At 38.4% G+C, this 16228-nt stretch overlaps 1 pseudogene; it reads right to left on the bottom strand.

Annotated features, from left to right (window-relative positions):
* Positions 1 to 546: 546 nt before the first annotated feature.
* On the bottom strand, positions 547 to 1227 carry LOC130842360 (dnaJ homolog subfamily B member 6-like; annotated as a pseudogene).
* Positions 1228 to 16228: the final 15001 nt, after the last annotated feature.

Genomic DNA, 16228 nt, shown 5'->3' with positions numbered 1-16228 from the left:
AAGTCAATTATACTTCAATAAAATAAACAGTTGTCAAAACTAAGTAGCCAGCATTCATACACACTAGAAAACATCCTCAATTTGTATTAATTAAGCCAGAAATGCATTACTATTAATGCATCAATATCTTTCACTACTAAATACTGAAAAAATTGAGATTATTTTTGTGGAAGATTCATCCTGGCAATGTTAACTTCACAGCAGGCTGACACTACTTGGCTCACATTTCAAACACAATAGAAATGCAGGTCTATGCTAGTGTTAGTATAGGAGAGAGCCACAGCAACCCTGAATTACATTTAATTGAAAAGCAAAGTGCATGCAGAGATTTACAACAATTTTAAAGACCAAAAACTGGTTCTATTATGTGGTCCCAACAATAAACTTAAAGTTTATGACCAACAGTTGTTTAGATGAGCTGTTTACAAATACTTTAGGTACAGTTATACTGAAAGTTGAGTTCATTTGACATCTTAGAAAGCGTTCCTGTCGATCTTCAGATGGAGATTGTTATAGTTAACATTTCTGTTAAGTATATGCATTGAATTACTTGTTACCCAAGCATAGCAGCTGCTCTTTACCATTCAGTCTTAAGGACTTTAGCTAGTCATCTTCAACATCTACTCTTTCTTGGCCATTCTCAACAATTCTCTTTGTAGTGATTTTTCTGCCATTAACAAATTTAGAAGTTGATATAGATTTGAAGTTGCCCATGGCACTAGTGCCACGTGATGTGGAAGAGAATGAAGTGAGGCCCCCGTGATTTAGGGAGCTGAAAGAAGTAAATCCTGTATCGAAAGAACACCCCCCTCCAAAATATGGAAAGCCACTGAAGGCAGAGAAAAAGACTCCGTGCCTCAACTTCTGCCTCCTAGATTCCAAAAAAAGGCCTCAAATGGGTATTTGAAGTCCAGTGAAATAGACCTCTTCCACCAATCAGTCTCTGAAGACGTCATCTGGGTTATAGAGTATGAAGCCAAACTGAAGGGGACTTCTACCTCCACCACCATTTAACCCTTCCTTGCCATATTTGTCATAAATGTCTCGTTTCTAAGCAACTGATAACACCTCATAAGCCTCAGCTATTTGTTTGAATTTTCTCTCTGCTTATTCTTTATTCTCAGGATTTTTATCTGGATGGCACTTCAGTGCTAGTTTCTGATATGCCTTAGGTCCTTAAGAGGCTGAAGGATGTCTCTGCATGCCTAGAACTTCATAGTTCACCATGTTTGACAGGCTGTTGAAAGGAGCGCACATTTCTGGTTTTAAGGTTATCTATGTGGGAACAGGTGGGAGGAAGGCGAAGCAATGGGGCGTGGCCCAGGTCTCTCCTCCTCACGCACGGCTGAGCTGGTAATGGTGGCAGCCTGCTGTTTCTCAGGATTTAGCCTTATATGCCTCTTTGTCTTTGTGCATGATATCCATTCTAGCTGAAAATTGCATCCTCTCAATTTCCCAAACCACTTAGACTGGGTGGTAACCAGACTCTGTGCTGGCCTCCAATAAATCACACCTCCCGGGTTTTTATTGATACATACTTGTGTGTTTCCACCCACAGTGACCCATGTGTCACCAATAAATTGTGTTGGATGCGATACTGCCTGACTTCCAAGGGTAAGCAATAAAAAGCCTTGCAGCCTCCATCTTCATCTCTTAGAGCATATGTTCTTGGAGCCCAGAGTCACCTTGTAAGAATCCACCTACCTTGGTGGATGGATCTTATTGAGAAGCTCTGAAACTTCATGGAGAGAGGGAGGATTCTCAGACCTGTCTTTAAAGCTGTCTCCTCCAAGGTACCAGGCATGTGAGTGAAACTGTCTTGCATCTTACTAACCAGCCCAGCTGCTAAGTAGGTACCCAAATTATGAAATAATAAAATACCTGTCGTTTTAAGTTTTAGAAATAGTTTGTTACATTGCAATAGATAACTGGAACACCTGGATAATTTTTACTCTTCCTTCAAGGATTTGTTTAGGCATCACTTCTAGGAAATACCCAATTTACCTTTTTAATTCTCCTTCCCAATATGAGTTAGGAGTAGGTTTTCTTTGCTCCCGTGCCACGTGAGCACTTATTACCCTTCATTCTACATTTCTGGGTTTGTGCTAGCTGTCCCACTAGACTGTGTCCTCCTTGACTGTGTGACTTATTTCTCTTTGTGAAAGAGAAATGTGTACTAGGCACATAGATGGCTACTCAGTATAAGTTGACTAAATCACAGAATCTCAGGGTTGGTGGGGCTTTAGAAGCCATAGAAACAACCCAAATTGATCTGCCAAGTATATGTCCATCCAGCCTGTGTGGGAAGCCCCTCCCATGATGAGAATTTACTATTTCCTGAAGCAGGTTATCCCATCTTTAAATAGCTCAGACTATTAGCAGGTGCTTGTCAGCTCTTGCTCTAATCACTTTTTCATTCCAGTTCTTCTCAGGGCTCATGCACTTGTTAATATGTTTATTTGTACTCACTTGTGCGCTGTCAACATTTTTACAGCCTTTTAAATGTTTGTCATGTGTATCTAATTGTATTACAAGCTTGAAAACAAGGTGGTTATCTTAAATGTATTTAATTGTCCCCTGCTGGAATGTGCTGCATCCAGAAGTAACTCAGTTTATGTTTTCTTTTTTTTTTCACTTGAAGTATTTTTTTAATTGAAAATTTCATTGAGATAATTATAGATTCACATGCAGTTAGAAGAAGTAATACAGAGAGATCTGTATACACTTTATTCATTTCCCCTCTAAGGCAACATTTTGCAAAACTATAGTACAAATATCACAACCAGGATATTGACATTGAAATAATTCACTGATCCTTTTCAGATTTCCCCAGTTTTATTTGTACAGTCATCCCTTGGTATCTACAGGGGATTCGAAGGTGCCTCCAAGCTAAAAGCTGGAGTGACATAGGGCTCATCTTCTTAATCCATTTGTCTGTGGCTGAGCACTTGGGTTGCTTCTACATCTTGGCTATTGTAAATAGTGCTGCTGTGAACATTGGGATGCGTGTATCTTTTCAGGTTGGTGTTTTCAGTTTATGTTCTTTTTTTTTTTTAAGAACTTTTATTGAGATACAGTTAACAGACAATAAACAGAATATATTTAGAGTGTACAATTTGGTATCCTAATCTCCCAATTCATCCCCGCCCCCAACCCTCCCCGCTTTTCCCACTTGGTGTCCATGTCTGTTCTCTACAACTGTGTCTCTATTTCTGCCTTGCAAACCGGTTGATTTGTACCATTTTTCTATAGTCCACATATGTGTTAATATACAATATTCGTTTTTCTCTTTCTGACTCATTTCACTCTGTATGACAGTCTCTAGGTCCATCCATGTCTCTACAGATGTCCCAGTTTGTCTACTAACTTTGGGTTTTGTTTGCTCTTCTTTCTTTAGTTTCTTTAGGTGTAAGGTTAGATTGTTTATTTGGGATTTTTCTTGTTTCTTGAGGTAGGATTGTTTTGCTATAAACTTCCCTCTTAGAACTGCCTTTGCTGCATCCCATAGGCTTTGGATCATTGTGTTTTCATTGTCATTTGTCTCTAGGTATTTTCGGATTTCCTCTTTGATTTCTTCAGTGATTTCTTGGTTATTTAGTAGCGTACTGTTTAGCCTCCATGTGTTTGTATTTTTTACAGTTTTTTACCAGTAATTGATTTCTAATCTCCTAGCGTTGTGGTCGGAAAAGATGCTTGAAATGACTTCAATTTTCTTGAATTTACCAACACTTGATTTATGACCCAAAATGTGATCTATCCTGGAGAATGTTCCATGTGCACTTTAGAAGAATGTATAATCTGCTGTTCTGGGATGGTATGTCCTATAGATACCTATTAAATCAAGCTGATTTATTGTGTCATTTAAAGCTTGTGTTTCCTTATTAATTTTCTGTGTGGATGATCTGTCCATTGGTGTAAGTGGGGTGTTAAAGTCCCCCACTATGATTGTGTTACTGTCGATTTCCTCTTTCATAGTTGTTAGCATTTGCCTTATGTATTAAGGTACTCCTATACTGGGTACATATATATTTATAATTGTTATCTCCTCTTCTTGGATTGATCCCTCGATCTTTATGTAATGTCCTTTCTTGCCTCTTGTAACATTTTTTATTTTAAAGTTTATTTTTTCTGATATGAGTATTGCTACTTCAGCTTTCTTTTGATTTCCATTTGCATGGAATATCTTTTTCCATCCCCTCACTTTCCGTCTGTATGTGTCCCTAGGTATGAAGTGGGTCTCTTGTAGACAGCATATATACGGGTCTTGTTTTTGTATCCATTCAGCCAGTCTGTGTCTTTTGGTTGGGGCATTTAGTCCATTTACATTCAAGGAAATTATCGATATGTATGTTCCTATCATCATTTTCTTAATTGTTTTGTTGTTGTTTTTGTAGGTCCTTTTCTTCTCTTATGTTTCCCACTTAGAGAAGTTCCTTTAGCACTTGTTGTAGGGCTGGTTTGGTGGTGCTGAATTCTCTTCGCTGTTGCTTGTCTGTAAAGCTTTGGATTTCTCCATTGAATCTGAATGAGATCCTTGCTGGGTAGAGTATTCTTGGTTGTAGGGTCTTCCCTTTCATCACTGTAAATATATCATGCCACTCCCTTCTGGCCTGCAGAGTTTCTGCTGAGAAATCAGGTGTTACCCTTATGGGAGTTCCCTTGTATGTTATTTGTCATTTTTCCCTTGTTGCTTTTAATAACTTTTCTCTGTCTTTAATTTTTGTCAATTTCACTACTATAATGTCTTGGCGTGTTTCTCCTTGGGTTTATCCTGCCTGGGACTCTCTGTGCTTCCTGGACTTGGGTAGCTATTTCCTTTCCCATGTTAGGCAAGTTTTCAACTATAATCTCTTCCAATATTTTCCTGGGTCCTTTCTCTCTCTCTTCTCCTTCTGGGACCCCTATAATGCGAATGTTGGTGTGTTTAACATTGTCTCAGAGGTCTCTTAGGCTGTCTTCAGTTCTTTTCATTCTTTTCTCTTTATTCTTTTCTGCATCAGTGAGTATCACCATTCTGTCTTCCAGCTCACTTATTTGCCCTTCTGCCTCAGTTAATCTGCTATTGGTTCCTTCCAGTGTATTTTTCATTTCAGTTATTGTGTTGCATATCTCTGTTTGTTTGTTCTTTAATTCTTCTAGGTCTTTGGTAAACTTTTCGATCTTTGCATCTAGTCTTTTTTCAAAGTCCTGGATCATCTTCACCATCATTATTCAGAATTCTTTTTCTGGAAGGGTGCCTATCTCCTCTTCATTTAGTTGTTTTTCTGGGGTTTTATCCTGTCCCTTCATCTGGTACAAAGTCCTCTGCTTTTTCATTTTCTCTATCTTTCTGTGGCTGTGGTTTTCAGTTCCACAAGACAAAATACTGCTGATACTGCTTGATACTGCTGTCTGCCCTCTTGTGGAGGAAGCTAGGTAGGAGGCTTGTGGGTGCTTCCTGATGGAAAGGACTGATGGTGGGTAGGGCTGGGTGGGCAGAGCTCAGTAAGAGTTTAATCTGATTTGGTGGGCAGAGCTCAGTAAAACTTTAATCTGCTTGTCTGCCCTTGGGTGGGGCTGTGTTCCCACCCTGGTGGTCATTTGGCCTGAGGCCACCTAGCACTGGAGCCCACAGGCTCTTTGGTGGGGCTAATGGCAGGCTCTGGGAGGGCTCATGCCAATGAGCACTTCCCAGAACCCCTGCCACCAGTGCCCCCGTCTCCTCAGTGAGCCACAGCTGCCCCCCACCTCCGCAGGCAACCCCCTAACATCAGCATGTAGGTCTGGTTCAGTCTCCTGTGGGGTCATTGCTCTTTCCCCCTGGGTCCTGGTGAGCATACATTTTTGTGTGCCCTCCAAGAGTGGAGTCTCTGTTTCCCCCAGTCCTGTGAAAGTCCTGCAATCAAATCCCGCTGGCTTTCAAAGTCTGATTCTCTGGGGATTCCTCCTCCCGTTGCTGGACCCCGAGGTTGGGAAGCCTGATGTGGGGTTCAGAACCCTCACTTTAGTGGGTGGACTTCTGCGGTATAACTGTTCTCCAGTTTGTGAGTCACCCACACAGCATTTATAGGATTTGGTTTTAACGCGATTGCGCCCCTCCTACCGTCTCATTGTGGCTTCTCCTTTGTCTCTGGATGTGGGGTGTCTTTTTTGGTGAGTTCCAGTGTCTTTCTGTGGATGATTGTTGAGCAGTTAGTTCTCAGTTTATGTTCTTAATGTCCTGGTTAAGGGTATGGGCTCTGGAGTCAGAAGTTGGATTCAAATCCTGACACTACCACATATTAGTGATTATGTGAAAATAGATGTCACTTGATCTAAATAAGTCTGTTTTCCCATCTGAAAAAGAAAAGGATATAACTTCCTTGTGTATTTGTTGTGAAAATTGAATGATAGTGCACATAAATTGTGCTTAGCTAGAACCTAAAACTATCAGAAGCTCAATAAGTGTTAGTGACTCATAAGTATTATAGGAACACAGTACTAGTTGACCAAAGTAAGCGTTCTTTCTCATGTTGAGCATTGGATAACTTCCTGGTTTTCATTTGTCCTACTTGTTTATCTCACCTTTGTCTGGCTGTTTTCCCTATAAAGAACTTTACTAGAGTGGCATTCAGTTTTTTAAAGCTTATCTGTTTTCTGATAGAAAATTCAAATTTGCAAATAACCTCATCTGTACACAAGATGATAGGTGCTTTTGTCAAAACCTTAGCTAAGCTTTGATTCCAAATGGTTTTGTGACTATGTTTCACTGGCAGAAGAAAAAATGTAGCATTGTATAGACAAGTTCATGATATTTCATTGGTAACAGCATCCAAACTCTTACAATAAAGGAAATATTATTCTCTTGATTTCAACCTAAGTATGTGACTTCTAGATCTCAGTTGCCTGTTACATAAAACATGTAAAAGAATCATTTCTTATTTACCTAGAGTACAGGTGTTGGGGTGGGGAATGCTTCGTCTCCACTCCTGATGTTTACTTCCAGGTGGGAAGACATCCATTAGTGTAACATACCTGGCCTCTATTCCTTACTCATCCTTAACTGGGGATGGAAGAGCAATAACTTACTTGATTTGTGACTTTGGATGCAGAAATTAAGCATGCTTAACTGTCCCCTGCTTCTTGGGAGCATCTGCCTGCAGGGAGCATGTAGCCTGTTCTGTTCTCCAGGGACTGGCTCCATTTTTTCAGGTCTAATCCTGCTAAATGTTTAAGTCTATACTTGATTCTGGGATTCAGAGTATGAACTTCCCTAGGCCTTAGAAGTACTGTATGGTTGAATATCAATTTTATGAGATATGAAGCTGATATTTTGTTATCTAACTTGCTACTAAGTGATACCTCTCAACTGGCTCAGAACTTGAGCAGGAAAGAGATATTTTATTTATGGAGCTGCCTCAAAGACCCCAAAAGCAAGGGACTAGGTTTTCATCATTTTTCTAGCTGTAGCACATAGCAGGTACTTAAATTAATGCCTTATGGTTGAAATAATATAAAGTGTGACATAAATATAATATTTATTTATTTAATTTATTAAGAAAAACAGAGCTGTGCTAGTAGATTTGTAAATTTCACATTTCTAAGAGAAGCTATTCCCACACTATAGTTGATGCCCCAGGAAATTTATATACCTTTGGTTAGTTCCAGCTGTTATAACAAAATATCACAGACTGGGTGGCTTTTAAACAACAAAGTTATTTCTCATGGTTCTCAGGATGGCAAGACCCAGATCAGAGTGTCAACATGGTTGGGTGGAGGCCCTCTTCTGGGTTACAGAATTCGTGCTGTATTCTCACGTGATGGAAGGGGGAGCAAGCCTTTTGGGGCCTCTTTGATGAGGGAACAAATCCCATTCATGAAGACTTGGCTCACATGACTTAATCACCTCCCCCAAACCCCTCCTCTTAATACCATCACCTTGGGCATTAGGTTTTCAGCATATGAATTTTGGCAGGCCAGTGACACAAACATTCAGACAAGAGCAATCATGAGCTATGCTCCAAAAGATTTTTTAAGTGGAATGGAGAGCCCAGTCTTCCCGCATGTGTTACAGATTGGAAAACTTAGGTACAAAACAGTTATACAATTTGCTTACACTCTCGTAGAAAGTTTATAGCCATGTTTGGAGTAGACCTTTATTAGCTAGTCTGGGTTCTTATTTTGAAATTCGGTGGAATACACTGAGACCACATCTGTAAGCTTTCAAATCACTATGTAGACACCAGACTTATTTACAAGTCCATTTGGAGGATCAGAAATAGTTGGATCTGTTCTGCAATCTTTGGATCACAAAGTCATTGAGACAGTTTCGATAGAAAAGGCTATCACAATTAAAAAGAGGTGTGAAGTTTTTGATTGTTATCAGAAGAGTAATTACCAGCAAATTGCTACATTTATAGAGACAGCAACAGATGTGTGACAGCTGGGTTAATGGAACATCTGGTAGGCCCTTTCTTTACAATTCCATGTGCGTAGTATGGAAACGAAAGCAGGTGTGACCAGTCAATTGTCAAATGAAAAGAATAAATATCACCTGAAGAGCACATTAATCTAGTAAACGTAATGGTTTTTTTTTCTTAGCTTGCAAGATAATCTAGCAATCAATTTTTGATGGTGTAGTGATAAATTTTATACCTAAAGAGCACATACTATTATAAAAGTGTATGGCAAAATTTCCTATAGCATTTCCCGTTTTTAGCTTTTATGTGAAGGCTTTGCAAAATATACATTGATATCAATTTCTGAAGCCACACCCCAGCACTACTATGTATAAAAGTAAATGGCACTGACGTTAACCACAGTCTTGGACTGCTAGAATATTCACCAAATCTTTTTTAAATTAATTTATTTATTTATTGGTTTTTTGTTGCTGCATGTGGGGTTTCTCTAGTTGCAGTGTGCGGGCTTCTCATTTCGGTGGCTTCTCTTGTTGCAGAGCTTGGGCTCTATGTGTGTGGGCTTCAGTAGTTGTGCCACATGGGCTCAGTAGTTGTGGCTCGTGGGCTCTAGAGCACAGGCTCAGTAGTTGTGGCGCAAGGGCTTAGTTGCTCCTCAGCTGTGGGATCTTACCAGACCAGGGCTCGAACCTATGTCCCCTGCTTTGGCAGGCAGATTCTTAGCCACTGCGCCACCAGGGAAGCCCCTCACTAAATCTTGACACGTATAAAAAAGAGCACAAGACTTACAGGAGACCAAAAATATAGTCACTGCCTGTGTCACTCAATAGTCTAGGGACTGGGAACAAATTAAGTGTTGATCTCTCTGGGCTTCATTCAGTTCCATGTGTCTAAAATTAGATGATTGGATTAAATCATCATTAAGTTCTGTCTGTGGTTCTCTCATTACAGAAAAAAAAAACAATGTCAGCATTTTTTCTTTAATTGTAAGAGATACTTAAGACAACAAATTATAAACACCATTATCCTGTGGTAGCAAATAGATCAAAAGGTTTCAGTAAGTATTTGTTGATGTGCTGGCTGATTATCTTATGTAAACTGTTGAGGATGAAAAGTAAAGTGCCTAATACCAGTATTAGGGTCCTTTTTGTTTTTCCAAATGTGTATCATCTGTTTTTATATATTACATTAGTTTGTATAATTTCTACTGGCTGCTAAATGGGAGGAGGCTACAAGGATTTGTCCAAGTTTAGATAATCAGCACACATTTCCAGCATAGTGGATCAGTAGTTTTTATTTTTATTTCTTTATTTATTTAGTATTATTACTGTCTCCTGTATTTTTTAAATTTGTTTTATTTATTTATTTATTTATTTATTTATTTATTTTTATTGGCTGCATTGGACCTTTGTTGCTGCACACAGGCTTTCTCTAGTTGTGGCGAGCGGGGGCTACTCTTCATTGTGGTGTGTAGGCTTCTCATTGTGGTGGCTTCTCTTGTTGTGGAGCATGGGCTCTAGGCACATAGGCTTCAGTAGTTGTGGCTTGTGGGCTCTAGAGCACAGGCTCAGTAGTTTCTCCGAGGCATGCAGGCTCAGTAGTTGCTCTGAAGCATGTGGGATCTTCCCGGACCAGGGATCGAACCTGTGTCCCCTGCACTGGCAGGCGAATTCTTAACCACTGCACCACCAGGGGAGTCCCTGGATCAGTAGTTTTTAAATTTTAGTCTTTATCAAAATCATCTGGAGAGCTTGCAAGAAATGCAAATTCTGATTAGTAAGACAGGTCCCGTACTTAGAGAAAACTACCATAGATGTTAAAGAAGTTCTTGAGTTCAACTTCTAACTCCGTCACTTATTAGCTCCACACTTAACCTCAACCCTCTCGGCAGCCACTGCCAACTACCTGATCTAATTCCTCCATCTTGTTCATCCCCCATCATAGGCTCAAGACCAATTGAGTTGGTTGCCTATTTTGTTCTCTTCTTGGGTAAGGAAAGGCCCCTTAGTGAATGTTATTATCCATTTTCCTTAATACACAGTTTAAGTTATTCAATGTGTAGCCATTCTGTCTCCTTTTCTCCTCCATGTTCCCTCTCCTGTCCAGGCATGCCTACCAAACCTCTGCTTCAAATATAGCTATTATATATCAAGAGATTAAGTGTTAAATAATTTTTAAATTTTATAATTATTTTAATTTTAAAATGATTTTTAAATTATTTAAATTATCCTTACAGCTCTTGTAATTTCCCATTCATGTGCACAAACTCAAGTGTGTAACTTCTGTGTACAATACCCAGAGCTAATCCTATACCTCCATTATAACCTTCCCACTGCCGTATCCCACAGCATTCAACATTTCCTTGTATCTGTCTTGTTATGTGTGGTAATTATGAAATCAGGGGAGACTGCTTGAAAGCAAGCTGTATTTGGGCTGGGCTTTGAAGAAAGGGACAGGATTTCTGCAGAGGTGGAGAGAAAGGGCATTCCAGAAAACAGCCATAGCAGAAGAGAATACAGCATTGGTTCTCAAGCTTTAGTGTATACAAGAAATACCTAGGGATTTTGTTTAAAATGCAGATTCCTGGGCCACACCAAGAGAGATGCTGATTAGATTCGTCTGGACTGGAACCCAGGGAGCTGTATTTTTAATAATTATTAAGGTGATTTTTATATAGATATTCATAAGCAAGACCTTGAAAAATAGTAAACTGATAAACATAGTCTATCCAGAGACTTCCTTGGCAGTCCCGTGGTTAAGACTCCATGCTTCTACTGCAGGGGGCATGGGTTTGATCCCTGGTCGGGGACCCACATGCCATGCACTGTGCCCTCAAATTAAAAAGTATATATAGTCTTTCCTTACACATATTGCAATGTACTGTTGGGTCTGTACCCCCAAAACACCATTTGACTCAATTAAGTTGATCATGTATTTATCAAACATCTATTATGAGCTGTTTTTCTGTGATTCACAGTGATTCTTAAACTGTGATCTCTGGACCAGCACCATCAGCATCACTTGAGAATCTGTCAGAAATGCAAATTATGGGTCTCTACCTCAGACCTACTGAATCAGAAACTCTGCAGTAGGGGTTCAGTGATCTGGTTTAAGCAAACCTTCTAGATGATTCTGATGCCTGAGGAATTTGAGAACCAGTCCTCTAGACTAGTATGAGCTTTGTGTAATATAGCTGACCTTCACATTTGCTATTAGATCCTCTCAGTCCAAACCAGTATTTTAAAAACAGGAGTGGAGAGAGAGACTTACCTCATAATTTAATTTAGCAAAATAAAAATAGAGAACCAATGTGTGTAAAAAGCTGGTGATTTCTTTATCCACACTGGTTAAAAATAGTATAGAATGAGAGAGTAGCATAGACATATATACACTACCAACTGTTAAATAGCTAGTGGGAAGTTGTTGTATAACAAAGGGAGATCAACTCAATGATGGGTGATGCCTTAGAGGGCCAGGACAGGGAGGGTGGGGGGGAGTCGCGGGAGGGAGGGGATATGGGGATATATGTATTAAAAAAAATAGTAAAGAATTTTGAAATTGTTTTCTTAGAGGACGTTACCTAATTTAGTTGTTTAAACCAATGGATATGATGGCATGATTTCATTTTCATATGAATATGTAAATTGTATGTGTTTATTACTATTCTTTCAACATAATTGTAATTAACATAAAGAAATGCAATTTTATTCTAGCCTAGAGCAGTGTTTTTCACCTTTTGTTGCACATCAGAACCACCTGGAAACTTAAAAAGTAAATGCCTAGATGTGCCTCCTCCCTCCATTCTGATTGAATTGATCTGTATTGGTGCATGAGCACTTGATATCTTTTAAGAGCTCCCCTGGGGATTGTTATATGCAGCCAGATTTGAGAACCACTGGCCTACAGTTTTCTATGTGGCTCTTATCTTGCTTTAGCTTCTTACCTCTCTGTTTAACAGCAAATGTATCCTTAAAAAATGCAACAATGAAAAATTCGGATAAAAATAGGATTTTGAAAAAGCAATAATGGCTATCAGGTCAAAAAACTATAATTCAGGGCTTCCTTGGTGGCGCAGTGGTTAAGAATCTGCCTGCCAATGCAGAGGACACGGGTTTGATCCCTGCTCCAGGAAGATCCCACATGCTGTGGAGCAACTAAGCCCGTGCGCCACAACTACTGGGCCCATGCACTGCAACTATTGAAGCCCACACGCCTAGAGCTCATGCTCCACAACAAGAGAAGCCACAGCAATGAGGAGCCCGTGCACCACAAGGAAGAGTAGCTCCCGCTTGCCGCAACTAGAGAAAGCCGGTGTGCAGCCACGAAGACCCAATACAGCCAATAAACAAATAAATAAATAAATTTAAAGAAAAGTAGAGGAAAACCTCCACCTTAAGAAAGGTGGAGGGGAAACTTCCACTTTAAAAAAAAGTAGAAGAAAACCTCCACTAAGAAAAAAAAATTTCAGACCTCTTCCACTGGATGATCAGTGGATTATTTAATGTTCTCTAGCGATTGAAATCTGGACAGTAAAGTCCTTGAAATCAAGGAATGTATCTTGTCATTTTTATATCCTCATTGTCAGGCATACAGAATAGACACTCAAAAGTATTTGTTGAATAAATGAAAGGGAGGGAGGACGTGAAATGTGAGTGAGCCAATTAACCAGCAAGTATCAGTCTTCTTATCTACTGTTTTCAAATATTATTCTAGGATTGTGTTTTTATCTATTGTTTTCACACATTATTCTAGAATTGTGGTCAAAGAAGGAAATAAATAACAAGTATGATTCCTATACTCTAAGAATTTATAATTTCAAGATGTGTAGATATGTGTATATTTAAAAATGCAAGGTAGGTTAAAAATTTTATCAAAAATATAAAACTTAAATGATACTGGATTTCATAAGGTGAAGAGCTTACAATAGGTTGGAATAAACAGGAAAAATTTCATAGAGGAAGTGGAACTTGAGCAGATGCATTAAATAGAGAGAATAATCCAACAGGGAAGAACATTATGAGTGTGGACGCAGAGGAATTTTGGGAGCTAAACTTGAAAAAAAATAGGTTTGGGCTAGATTTTGGAGAGTTTTTGATGAATATTAGAGCGTTTGAAATTAAAGTGTTTGAACTTTTGTATTTTATCTTATGGATGAAAGAGAGGCATTGGTGTGTTTTGTAGTTTGTTGGTTTTTAGCAGGGGAGACACATGACAAAAAAAACGTTTTAGACATATTTTTCTGGTAATAGAGTAGCTATCAACAGGTAGATGGAGGTTGTCATTGATCAAGGCTGAGTAAATTATGAGGGTGTTGAAAATACGGGCCACTCAAAGTCATGTGTGGAATTATGCCATGACAGTGGGAATGTACAGGAAAGGACAGATGGTGAATTTGTACTTCACAGATGGTTAACTACAACATCCAATTAAGTATACATATATGTCTATTAATATGCCTATATTAATTATTTATTATATATATATATATATATATATACACAAAATATGTGCCAGGCAATGTACTAAGCATCGAAGGTACATCTAGGGCTGGTATACAAGATACTTTAAAAAATAGGTACAACTTGGGCAACCTAGGCTTCCATCAATCAGAGCTCATGAATTCCAGTAGGTTTTACCAGTATTTACTGACTATCAGATAAAGCAGTGAAAGAAACAGTCTATGCCTTCCTGGAGCTCTTAGATTTGTAAAGAAGGATATGTTTGGTGCCAGAGTGTCATGAGGGAAAAGACAGCCCATATAAAGTTGTGACACTAAAAATGGTCTTCTGGACAATAAATATGTAGAATTAATTGGGCCACACCTTGATTATTTTCTGAATTTCTGATTTCTTTTTCCTTTCATTCTATACTCAACTATCTCTTTTGGTCCTTCCTCCATGGCTCTTGTGACCTACTGTAAAACCCATTCTTTCCGTAGATTGACCCTATTTACTTCTTGTTGCTTTCAGTTACAAGCATTGCATGCTTTAGTTTTAAACATTTCTCAAGTCTAAGTTGTGGCACACGTGACAGATTCATCAAGATTTAGTGATACTTGAGGCCATGTCATGGCAATCATTGCATCAGGGTTTTGAGCTTGGTTAAAAGGAGAGAGAGAGAGGGATGGAAAGAGAGAGAGAGAGAATGTTGAGAGCATGCAAAGTTGATTCAAGTTTACTGGTTGCTAGAGAAGTTTTTTTAGGTCAAGTTGTTTTTTCCAGATCTCTTAATGATTGCACTTTTGCATAATCAATGGGATCACCTTTGCAGTAAATCCTTTCTGCTTGTTAAAGTGTCTGAAAACACCAGCCTGACTATTTTTCAGGCTATTTCTTAATCACCTTTAATCAGGGATAATTTTTCAAATCATTCATTAAAAGTGCTATGTTTTACACAAAGGACCTTCTTAATCATTAAACACTGGCAAAATGAAGTGTGTTATTGAAACACTAGGGAAGGTCAATTTTTCAGAGTACCAATATTTAAGACCATTTTATTGTCTAAGACTTCTGTTTAAAAACAAAGAAAAATAACAAAGAAAAAGAATCCCTTTATTTTTCTTTTGTAAATATAATAGTTTATTGCAAAAAGCACCTTGAAGATACAGAAAAAATTTTAATGTTAACTAAAAGCACTCATATTTGTACAACAAAGACACCAAAAACTTCTAGTAATTATTTCATCTCAACACTTTTTTTCTATGCATAATGCAGTGCTTTGTATTCAATTTTGTATCCTAATTTTTTATTTAATATTATGGGGTAAGCATTTCCACATGTCCTTATATATTTTTCTAAAATACAGTTATAATTGCTACATAATGTTATATCATATGGATGTGTACCAGGCTTTAACCCATAAACAAAACTCACTTTTCTGCATTTCTGATCGTATCCCTAGGATATAAGCCTATATTTTCAGTTATTATGCCCAAATATATGAATATTTATAAAGCCCTTTATATATTTTATTATCCAGAAAGATTATACCTATCTACACAGCCACCAGTATATGTATGAGAGTATCTTTCTCACAGTATTCTCACCAGAATTGAGTACTATCACATGAAAAAAAATGGCAATCATTTTTGATTCTAGTAAACTGGCAAACCAGGTGCCCATATGGACTCTCCCATGAAAAACAAAACAAAATGAACAAAAACACTTTATAAATCTTTTTGAATACATCTATAAGCTGAAAAGAAAATAAGAAATTATTATTCAGTGACCAAATGAAGGCAGAGATCCAAAAGGACTAAGCAGCTCTCTGAAGCTAACTTTTACCTTAAGAGCATATGCTGAGCCTAACAAACTTTGTTTTTCACAGTCTTGTGGAGTTCAGGGAATAGGAGACAAAGCCCATAATCCCCCTAACATGGAGAATCTAACAGGAGATCCTTCTACAAATCTTGTTCCCCAAAGAGCCACACCTACAGTTTAAGGGTTAACTAGAAATAAATCTGTTCCTTATCCAGGAGACTGCAAGGAAAACTGTACTACCTGCTTTGAACCTTGATAGGAACGTGAGGTAATCTCCTCTTGAGATTTCAAAATAGCAAGCTAGTCTTTACACAGCTTTACAGCCCCAATACTCACCACCTACGTAGACTGGGAAACTTAAAGCTGAGTACTTAGTTTAAAGCAAATCCAGACTGGTGGTTTTTCCAAGTGCCTAACAGAGCCAAACTCAAATCCTTTTCTGAGTGAACTCACCTTTATCCCAAGCTCAAAATAATTCCCACAGATAGACATCAAAAGAAAATGAGAAAAAAATAATTAAACTTATGAAGAAGTAACCATGAGTGAGAGCCAGTAGGAGCAAAAGACAATATAATAAGATCTGATAAGTATTTT

Source organism: Hippopotamus amphibius, chromosome X, assembly GCF_030028045.1.
Source record: "Hippopotamus amphibius kiboko isolate mHipAmp2 chromosome X, mHipAmp2.hap2, whole genome shotgun sequence".
NCBI lineage: Eukaryota > Metazoa > Chordata > Mammalia > Artiodactyla > Hippopotamidae > Hippopotamus > Hippopotamus amphibius.
Note: the sequence above shows the minus strand (reverse complement) of the source record. Positions and strands in the feature narration are given on the sequence as shown.